This window comes from Amblyomma americanum, chromosome 2, assembly GCF_052857255.1.
Source record: "Amblyomma americanum isolate KBUSLIRL-KWMA chromosome 2, ASM5285725v1, whole genome shotgun sequence".
NCBI lineage: Eukaryota > Metazoa > Arthropoda > Arachnida > Ixodida > Ixodidae > Amblyomma > Amblyomma americanum.
In genome coordinates, this window is record NC_135498.1 from 106,217,907 (window position 1) to 106,227,983 (window position 10,077).

The 10,077-nt window shown below is 45.1% G+C and overlaps 1 long non-coding RNA gene across 1 annotated transcript; it reads left to right on the forward strand.

Moving 5' to 3' along the window:
* The first annotated feature begins 1,828 nt into the window (after nucleotides 1–1,828).
* Nucleotides 1,829–4,863, forward strand: LOC144118923 (uncharacterized). Its single transcript, XR_013312191.1, has 4 exons — nucleotides 1,829–1,993; nucleotides 3,812–3,861; nucleotides 3,936–4,028; nucleotides 4,686–4,863. It is a non-coding gene; the product is annotated as an uncharacterized LOC144118923 (long non-coding RNA).
* Nucleotides 4,864–10,077: the final 5,214 nt, after the last annotated feature.

Below are 10,077 nucleotides of genomic sequence, written 5' to 3' on the forward strand. Positions count from 1 at the left end.
CCAGCATGAGTCTGGCTTCGTCATTATAAAATTCACGAAGCATACAGAGAGGCTCTAGCCTCGAGAGCCACTCGGAAGGCTCCGCAGCTGCTTTCTGGATGGCCAGAAAGCAGTCCATTCTTTCCCGAAAATAAATTCGGGCAGGTCGTGCGTCTTTGTCACAATAATAGCCTGCCATTCTGGAGCGCCATATACAGTGGAGGCCCAAGAGCATTATGAGATCAAATGGTACCCCATCCTTCACTTGTCCTTGTGGCGTCATTAAACCCGCCCGCTGGATTGCAAGCAAACTGCGCGCCGTAGCAAGTGGCGGTTAAACTAATGGTCATTTGCGAGAACTTGCCCATGAGGAGCAACCTGGATCGCATAAGCCCCATCGATGGCAGCAGCGGCTATCGCAGGGCCTTCGCTTACCCGCTGCACCACGGCGCCTGGAGTGGTATAGGGACTCCAAGGGATCTTTGAATGTAAAGTCGAGATCACCATTCGGCATATATGGGCGTTAAACCAGTAAAGCAATCGCGTCAGACGCTTAAGTCGGAGCTTAAGTGCCTCCTAAATTTTTTTATTTATGCAATCGTTGTACAGCGCAATATTGAATCCGTTGAGGCTCATCTAGGTAGACTTGGCAACCTGACATATCCACCTGATAAAGTTATCTAATGACTGCAAAAACCGTGACGATATGCGGTAACTTGTGAGCTAGCATACTGATCATTATTAGAAGATTTTCTAAAAACGAGCCTTCGCCTTTTCCAATGGAACCAATATATTCTTTCTTTGGATTTGCAGTGGAAAAACCTCCGGTCTCTTTCAAAGACTAAGTATTGTGGGTGCGCGATGTGGTCGGTCAGCAGGAGAGCCATAAACCACACAGCTAGAGAATGGGCTTACGGTTAACAGCAGAAAAAGCGACTTTGTCGAGAACTTTTAGCGGCAGTCGCAGACCTTCGCACGTTCGTCCGCATCTTTCCTTTTACCACCTATAGGGACTCCAAGGGATCTTTGAATGTAAAGTCGAGATCACCATTCGGCATATATGGGCGTTAAACCAGTAAAGCAATCGCGTCAGACGCTTAAGTCGGAGCTTAAGTGCCTCCTAAATTTTTTTATTTATGCAATCGTTGTACAGCGCAATATTGAATCCGTTGAGGCTCATCTAGGTAGACTTGGCAACCTGACATATCCACCTGATAAAGTTATCTAATGACTGCAAAAACCGTGACGATATGCGGTAACTTGTGAGCTAGCATGCTGATCATTATTAGAAGATTTTCTAAAAACGAGCCTTCGCCTTTTCCAATGGAACCAATATATTCTTTCTTTGGATTTGCAGTGGAAAAACCTCCGGTCTCTTTCAAAGACTAAGTATTGTGGGTGCGCGATGTGGTCGGTCAGCAGGAGAGCCATAAACCACACAGCTAGAGAATGGGCTTACGGTTAACAGCAGAAAAAGCGACTTTGTCGAGAACTTTTAGCGGCAGTCGCAGACCTTCGCACGTTCGTCCGCATCTTTCCTTTTCCCGCGTTCGTCGCTGACACTAATAATGAAACATAATTAAAGAAGTGCGCAGCCTAAGCGTGGTCTGTGTCCATTCACTCTCCGACTAATAACTTCTCGCCCGCCACACCTTTAACGCTGCTTCGTAGCATACATCTGTTGCGTGTAAGAAAGAGCACTTTAGGTTAGATGACAGGCTTTCAATGCAAATCATCGAGAGCAGCTTTTGACTTTGTTTTCCAGACAGGGGCAAACGATCAGAAGCCTCCAGACGCCTCGCAGACAGTTGACACCAGCGACTGGCTTGTATATAAATGCCTGACACAGGCCACGCTATTATCAGACGTTCAGCTAATGTGCTCTACCTTAAGCTAAAAAACTCATCCAACGTACAGAGCTTATCGCAGATCTATACGAACATGACGAAAGTCGTTATTTCGGCTCTCTTGTTGCTGGTAGCGACCTCCTGCCTTTGCCAGGATGACAGCGATGGTGAGTAGTCCGAACAAGAGTGGTAAAAGTACCTCTAGGGCATGCTCACCTAAGCTCCTGTTCCCGCCATCGTAGTGTTCGTACTAGGATTGAAGGGACCGAATTCTGCAATATTTTGGTTTATATATGCATTCAAGGGCTTGCGGGGCACATTTTCATCAACTCTCTGACCTTTTTTTTTTTTTTGCAATAACACTTTAGCGTCCAATGTCGAAGACCGCGAATGTCACCCATGTGCTTACAAGCGCACTATGGATAAGTGACCTTCAGTATCATGTTGGGAACAGCGCTAATACAGGACGGAGAGAGAACACAACACAGGCGCTGACTAGCAACTGCCGTTTATTTCAGAAATACAGATATGTATTCATACCACAACTCCGCAGTCAAGAAAAACGAATTCAACTTGCTGCGCGAAAAGATTCTGAAAAAAAAAGGCACGTGTTCTTCGCCATCTTTTCGCACAGCAAGTTTAATTTGTTTTTCCTGACTTCGGGGTTGCGGTATGTGTGTATATATATATATATATATATATATATATATATATATATATATATATATATATGAAATAAACGGCACGTGCTAATCAACGCATGTGTTGTGTTCTCGCTCTGTCCTGTGTTAGCGCCGTTCCCAGCATGATCGTAAACCAACAAGCCCAACTCTCCACTCTTCTGGCCATCAGTAGCCGCCTTAATAGACAGATAGGAGGAGAAGGTTCGGAAGATGAAGAGGCAGTTGTAGTAGACGACAAAGAACGATGTAGTCGTGAAAAGGTACAGCGGCTTCTATGAAGAACTGATGGGAGTGTTTTAAACCTTTTTTCTTGCCTAATTGTACTGCTACCTCTCGAAATAAATGTGCTTGAAAGAGCCATGATTTTTGTAATTGAAGGGATAAGTAGCTTATGTGTAAAAGTTCATCGATTACTCCGGTAATTTGGTAATGTTATAGGCGCTGTCTACTCTTTTTGCTCTTTCGGCCTAGTCACCGCATTAGCAGTATCCCCCAGTGCTTATTCAATATACGACAGTATAGAGTTTCGCAACAGCACTGCGCTCCCCCTGTTTGAGCCGAAGTCTCCGCGCAGCACTTGGCAAATTTGTCTTCGAGCGGTGTGCACGTGGCGTCAAAAATTAGAACGAAAGGTATCGGCTGCGCGCTATCATAAATAGAAAAATGCTTATTTGTGAGAACTCCTGATAACCGTCTACAAACTGACAACCCGTATTTCCATTTACTCAAAAGCTTCGCGGCCGCCCACTGCCTCCTGTCGTCAGTGGTAGCAAGCACAGAACAGTGAAAGACTGAACTTAGCCTGGAAACTAAGCCGCGTATCATAAGCGCCTTCTACATGACCACTTGGGAAACTGTGAGTCAACAAGCGAAATACTGACAGGCCTTTCTTAGTTGGCGTAGTTAAAGGCGCCATTCGGCAGTTACAGTGTGCCATTTACAAATCATTCAGTGTGTTAATGCGGAATGTTAAGATTCCATGACAAATTTCGAAGGGAAGTTCTTTCTACATGTTTTACAAAATATTCTGTGATGAATTTTGGTAGGACGAGTAATAAGTTGAAACAAAGTGGAAATATAACGGTTTTTACGTGCCGATTACCAACTTTAGCGTTAACAGATGCCTGGTACTAAGTCGGTTCCAATCCTTGGGTCAACAGCGCGAAATTAACGTCGCTGAGCGCAGCTGAGTGAGAGCAGCCTAAGTGACCAAACTAGGGGCGCAGCTCAGAGAGGATAATTTCGTATAATTCAGCCTGCTTGAAAAGTTAATGAGCATTTTTATCTTGCCATATTTTACAGAAATCGAGCAGAGTGCAAGCGGGTGTAAGAGGATCATACCAAAGGAGAGGGTGAGTGACTCATATTAGCTTTAAATATGGATTCGTCGCTTCAGCTGCATTTTGTAATTCTTCTTCCCCCACAGTCGATGATTGGTGGTCGAGTGATAACGTGCTTGTACCCTTGCCTCAGCATCCCTCCTAAAGCTGCAAAGGAGCGGGACGGAACGCCGTGCTGGGTAGGCGTGCTTTGCCTATTCATTTCTTTGTTTAGCTACCTCCTATTATGGAATGTCTTCACTTGCACATACCTGAAGCCACCTATTTGTTATTACTATATATTATCGAATTTTGCTTGTTTAGTTTCGCTGCTTTAATTGATGTTTTCCTGCTGCTCCAAAACCAAGTCAAGAGGCCGAGTCACACCGTAGGTGCACGTATATTTCATTTATTCTCTGTGTTTCCGGCCTTCAAATGTGAAATGTGAATAACGCGATGGTGAAAAATTCTTGCACCATTGACATGACGTCACACCTTCCTTGGGCCGATGCAAGCTAAACGGTCAGATATGGAATCCCATGGCATAGTGCAAACTCATTTTCACCTGCCACATCTGATGGCCTGGGCCACCTATTCCCAAATGCAATCATTAATTCATTGGTATCACGAAACTTGACTCGTTTTTGACATGATTATTCTCGGAAGGCTCGCAGCTGATTCTATGTATTACATTCCACATCTACGTTCTTTTTTTACAATCCTGCTTTCCTATCTCTCTTTGCTGCAGCTGGAATAACCACTGTGTGGCAAGGCTTTCGTTAAATGTCACTTAAAGATTTCAGATTCTTTCCTTATGATTCTTTCTTTCTTTCCTTATGATTTTTGGAAACATCTAGAACTCGCTCTGGAAAGGCAAATGCAAGAATGGTTCATGCATGCAATAACAGCTGTGTGGTTTCTGGCCGGAGTCTGACTGTGCAAGACTGGAAAACTTTTTCGCACCAAAACTCCGTCATCTGAGGGGACCCAACGAATTACTTGTTCTGCGACTTCGACTGCATCGCCAGTTTTTTTCCTGTTTGGAATAATAAATTTATGTGCCCGCACGACTATGCTTCATGCGTCTTCTTGAAGTTACCGCTGCCTTTCTACTCACATTTGTTTGTGGTGTGTGGAAGCCAGCAGTCCCTTCTCCCTTTTGACGCAGGCTGAGTTAAATGCCTGGTTCACCAAGGCTCTTCTGCACATCGCACAAATCCTGTTCAAACTTCAGCATTATTGACGTGGGCTTAGATTGACCAGCAGACACTTTTTCTGCGCACCTTGTTGAAATGAAGTGTGCTTTTATCTAATGTAAGTTTATTCGCGGCCTTCCCATGTGGTTTCTGCTCGCTTAAGCTCACCCCGATGTCTCCTTGCACACAGTCATTTTCTAGACGCATAACATCTTCTCGTTCACGGAATTTGAAGAGTAAAATTTGGGAAAACGAGAATCTTTACGTATTTTAAGGAATTTTAGGAGCCGAATTGCCTTGGTTTTTAGATGGGCACATTTTTCGAAATACTTCAGGGAAAATGAGAAAACGGGGCCTGATCACGGAAATTCTCGCTAATTACACGGATCCTCTATGATTTCACCGCCATGCTACGGCACTCTAGCTTTTTTCTTATTTATTTTTGGCGCTTTGCGTGCCTAGTAGCTACCGTCGCTTACGTATCCTAGGGGCTCCCTTCGATTGTAGTCAAGTTCCTCAAAAACACTGAATGGTTTGTAGCAGACGCGTAGTGAAGCAAATTGACTTCTACCATTTTTAACTCCAAACTGACAGCCTACCGGTTTTTACAGCCTGGAAAGATTGCGAGATTGACACCGAGGGGGCGGGAGGCAAAGAAGTCATGAAGCCATTCTATCGAGTGCAATGCCGGCAAACTGCTGTAGCGATGTGACATCAGTGATTTACGCTTTAACGTTAGACGCCAAGTGTAGCCCTAGTCGTTCAGCCATGAAGGGACCAAGAGTCCCTCCTAGTTTCCTAGTTTAATTTGTTGTCACTTTACATCACATCGCTCGTGTATCTGAGACCACCTTCGCGCTTGGCAAGGATAAAACCGCTTCACAAGCGTAAGTTATGATACTACATAAAAGATTTGCGGAAATGGCTGTAAGCAATTAATCTGTGTGCGTCATTATAAGGAGTCATCCCAAATTTATCAAGGAATGAACAAATAGCAAGTGTGGCTGTGACCTCAATTACAGGCACCTACATTTTTGGCCGAATCGATTGAGAGGGGCTCAGTGGTTAGGGCGCTCGGTTACTGAGCTGGAGCTCCCGGGTTCGAACTCGGTCGCGGCGGCCGTTCTTCGATAGGGGCGAAGCGCAAAAAACGCCCGTGGGCTGTGCAATGTCAGTGCACGTTAAAGATTGCCAAGAAGTCGGAATTATTCCGCAGCCCTTCACAGCAACACCTTTTTCTCCCTTTCTTCTTTAACTTCTATTTTCCTCTCTTCCCTCCCTAACGACGAGGTTGAGGTCTCCAACGAGAAGCAAGCCATTTACTGCCCCATTTTATTTCCTTAAAAACCACTAACAAGGGAGGGTGGAGCGAGAAAAATCATAGGGAACTTAAGACTGCTTACTTGCTTTGAAGGCGAAAGCATTAGTTTGTCATCGTGAGCGTATGACCTCGGCACGGGTTGTGGACTGAGAAATCAAACAAAGGCGCGCCTCCGAACGCTGATTCCACAAACGCTGGATCCAGAAATGGTGGTGGTGGTAGTGGTTTTATTAAAAATAATAGTAAAATGGAAGGAAAAGATTTTTGCTAGCCCCGGCATCTGCCATCGATACTGAAGCACCTGAGCTGGGGCAGCGGAAATAAAGGATAGCAGGCAGAATGGAGAAATGAAATGAAAGAGTTGAGGGGACAGGAAGAGAGGTTAGGGGGAGAAGTAATATGTACAAACTATTTACACAATAAGAAATGTGTCCAGGTTGTGCGCGTGATTAGTTCATTTTAGAGGAATTAAATCACACGCGCACAGCACTGTGTTGGTTACAACTGGAGTGGGGCGTCCAATTATTAATCGTTCAAGGTAGAACTCGCGGAGCGTTCGGTCACTGCGTGTAACTACCTGACCTCCAGAAATGTCCGAGTGACACTTTCGGACACTCGATTCGACAGCATTTCGATGAGCTAGCCTCCAGTCTGAATAAGAGATGTATGCTCTAGGAGACGAGATATCATGCGACACCACCAGCAACGGTGTAAGGTCCCAATTCTGATACGACTATTGATTTTCGATAAAAGTAATCGCGCAGTAGCTGTCTGTCATTAAGGTAGACACCTCAACCGACGTGGTAAAGAGTCTGGGAAGGCATCCAATTGAAAGTACATATGTCATCGGTTCGAATCCCTGTCGCAAGCCATGTAGCTTGACAAAACGTGTAAGGTATATTCAACAAGAAATCGTATGACACCATCCGGAACGCAGTGCGACGAACGATTGCTCACAGTTTTAGTACGAATATGTAATCGGGAAAACTGGCGCCACATTGAAGTTAGCGAGTGCAGTATTCATAGAAGAACGCCATGTATATGACTGTCTGAATGGCACTGCTCGGCTTGCTGTGTGCATCCAACGGCGGTTTGATAACGTCACCCTATTAATGCGAAAGCATTTCTCGCCTCATGAGTGACGTTGACAGGATGTGTCACCATGGGCTGTGGACAGAGCGTGTCCTCATTAACAGTAGACCATCCAGTAAGAGTATAATTATCATCTGTAATGAATAATAATGATTGAATGGAAATTTTGAATGACCGAATTAGTGAATAAAAATTTATCATAATGCAATTATTTCGCTAATTACTCCGAATATTTCAAGAAATTTGCGAATTATTAGTAATTCCTCTGAAATTAAAAACAATGATAACATTATAATCACCGAACAAATTTTGTATTTATCAACAGTAATAATGATGTAATGTGTATTAATTAATAAATCGATAGTGATAAAGCACCTAATTTAATTGATTTTTTTTTATCTCATAAAACAATGATAATCAATGATGAATGACATTAGCAAGCGACACAGAAGGCAACGGAACTCCAAATGCTTTCGCGTTTCCGCACGGAAGGAGGCTCAAGTGCACCTTTATTTTTTTTTCGTTCCATCGCTGGGACTTACTGTACCATCTGTGAGTACGCACAATAACATACTAACCCATCAACACATGCCGCCATCTTTACTCGTAGAGGTTGGTTCAGACGAGCGGACCGGATCGCGGATGATCCGGGCACTTCCGCGCGATCCTCGTGCCACGTGACGTGAACGCCACATATTTCAGCGACATTGAGCGGATGGCGCGGATTTCCTCAAGCCCGCGGAACCGGTGAAAAGGCCAGCGCCTTATTCAGTCCGTGCAATACCGTGGTCCGTGGCTAAGCCGGCGGACCAAGATTGTTTTTGCTCTTTTTTGCTTCATCGTTGTTAGGTCTGTCAACTTGGGCTCGCTCGTCTGGCTATCTACCCGTAATAAAGTCAGGTTTGCTTCATGTGAGTGCCTTTCGTTTTGGAGCGGTTTTCGTCGCATTTGCAGTTGGAGCGTAACATTGTGCCTCCTCCTTGTCGTGTGTTTTGTTCACTGCGTTGTTCGCCCCGCGTTTGCTCCACTGCGTCGTTCTTGCGCGTGTTTGTGCCTTTACGTGAGTGCCTGCTTTCGTCTGTCGTTTTTGCTTATTATAAGTGAAGTTGGAAATAAAGCCCTCAGTGACAAAGCGACCGTCAAGTTTTTGGCTCTTCTTGAGAGCTGTCAACCGATATGGAACATTGGACCCGCTGACCACCTCAACGTGGCGCTGAGAAGTATGTTATGGCAAAAGATCGGCACAGAAATAGAGGTTCGTAATCCCCAGTCGGCGCCGAAAGCAGTCGGTAAGTAACGTTTTTTTCTTTTGTCCTTCTGAAACATTCGTGCGATGGGACTTTCGTCGCTGCTCTTGAAGCCGCCGCGGTGGCTCAATGGTTAAGGCTATCGGCTGCTGACCCGAAAGATGCGGGTTCGATCCTGGCCGCGGCGCTCACATTTCGATGGAGGTGAAATGCTAGACGACCCTGTATTGTCGTTGTCAGTGCATGCTGAAGAACCCCAGATGGTCGAAATTTCCGGAGCCCTTCAGTACGTCGTCCCTTATAGCCTGAGCCACTTTGGGACGCTAAAACACCCTAGACGAAACCAAACTTACCCTTGCGATTCATTTTATTTTGTTACGATTCCCTACTCAAGGTTCTTGAAGGTACTGTTTGGAAATAACCGCCAGACATTTCGTTAAGAAATGGCGCGTGACGAAGAGCGGCCAGGGCAGCGAAATTTTGCACTGGCGTGTGGCGATTCTAGTCGTGCTTGGTGTTCTTGGATGCTGCAAAGAAGAACGAATCAAGATTTGTCACTGAAGGGTTTGGAGAAGTGTAAAATGTGAGGAACTTCTCCGGTTTATCTAGCACGAAGTTAGCGAGAAAACTATTGGGCTTTTTTAAGTAATTATTGAAGAAGTAATGCGATAGCCATGAGCTACAGTACACGGGTTTTTTCTGGCGGGTTATGTGCATCGGCTACCTATACACCTACACTGTTTGTAACTGTTTTAAACTGTTTATTCATTTTTTTTCTTGGGTCCTCCTACCCATTCCGTCCCCTAAGAGTGAAGTTTTGGGGGTGGGCAAACCCAAAGTTTTCGGGTCCTTGAAGTCTTAAAATTTGGCGGTACTGATGACGTAATCTCCCTCTCGACCGAGCTGAGTATTTCGTTACACAGAAGCCGCAAAATTTTTGGGTGACGACAACCTAAGCGTTAGAGCAGTAAAATAGCGGCTGAAACTATATAAAATATACACGTTCAATTCCGCTACTGCGATACTGATAATGAAGATAAACTGCAAAATAGCGCACGCACTGCGCTTGCGCTCATTGCTTTTCAAACTTGCTTTCCTTGCTAAACAACTACCTGAGAGTCAGCGCTGAACTCAGCCTTTCAAATTTCTTATCAGAGCCACCAAGTCAAGCCACTCGCTACACCGGTTGCGAGACGATGACTGAAGTGGAGCGCTCCCAAGCGTCACATAGGCAAAAGTGACTCCAAGTTGAACGACAGGTGGCAGCCATGGTATCTTGGCAGGGGACTGCAGCTCAACAGGAGCTTGGTCGTACGTCATCTGCTCATCCGCATTGCCAAGCTGACCAACCAACTCGGCCACTCAGGGCTTCTGCCTCCAAGAACTGAAAAAA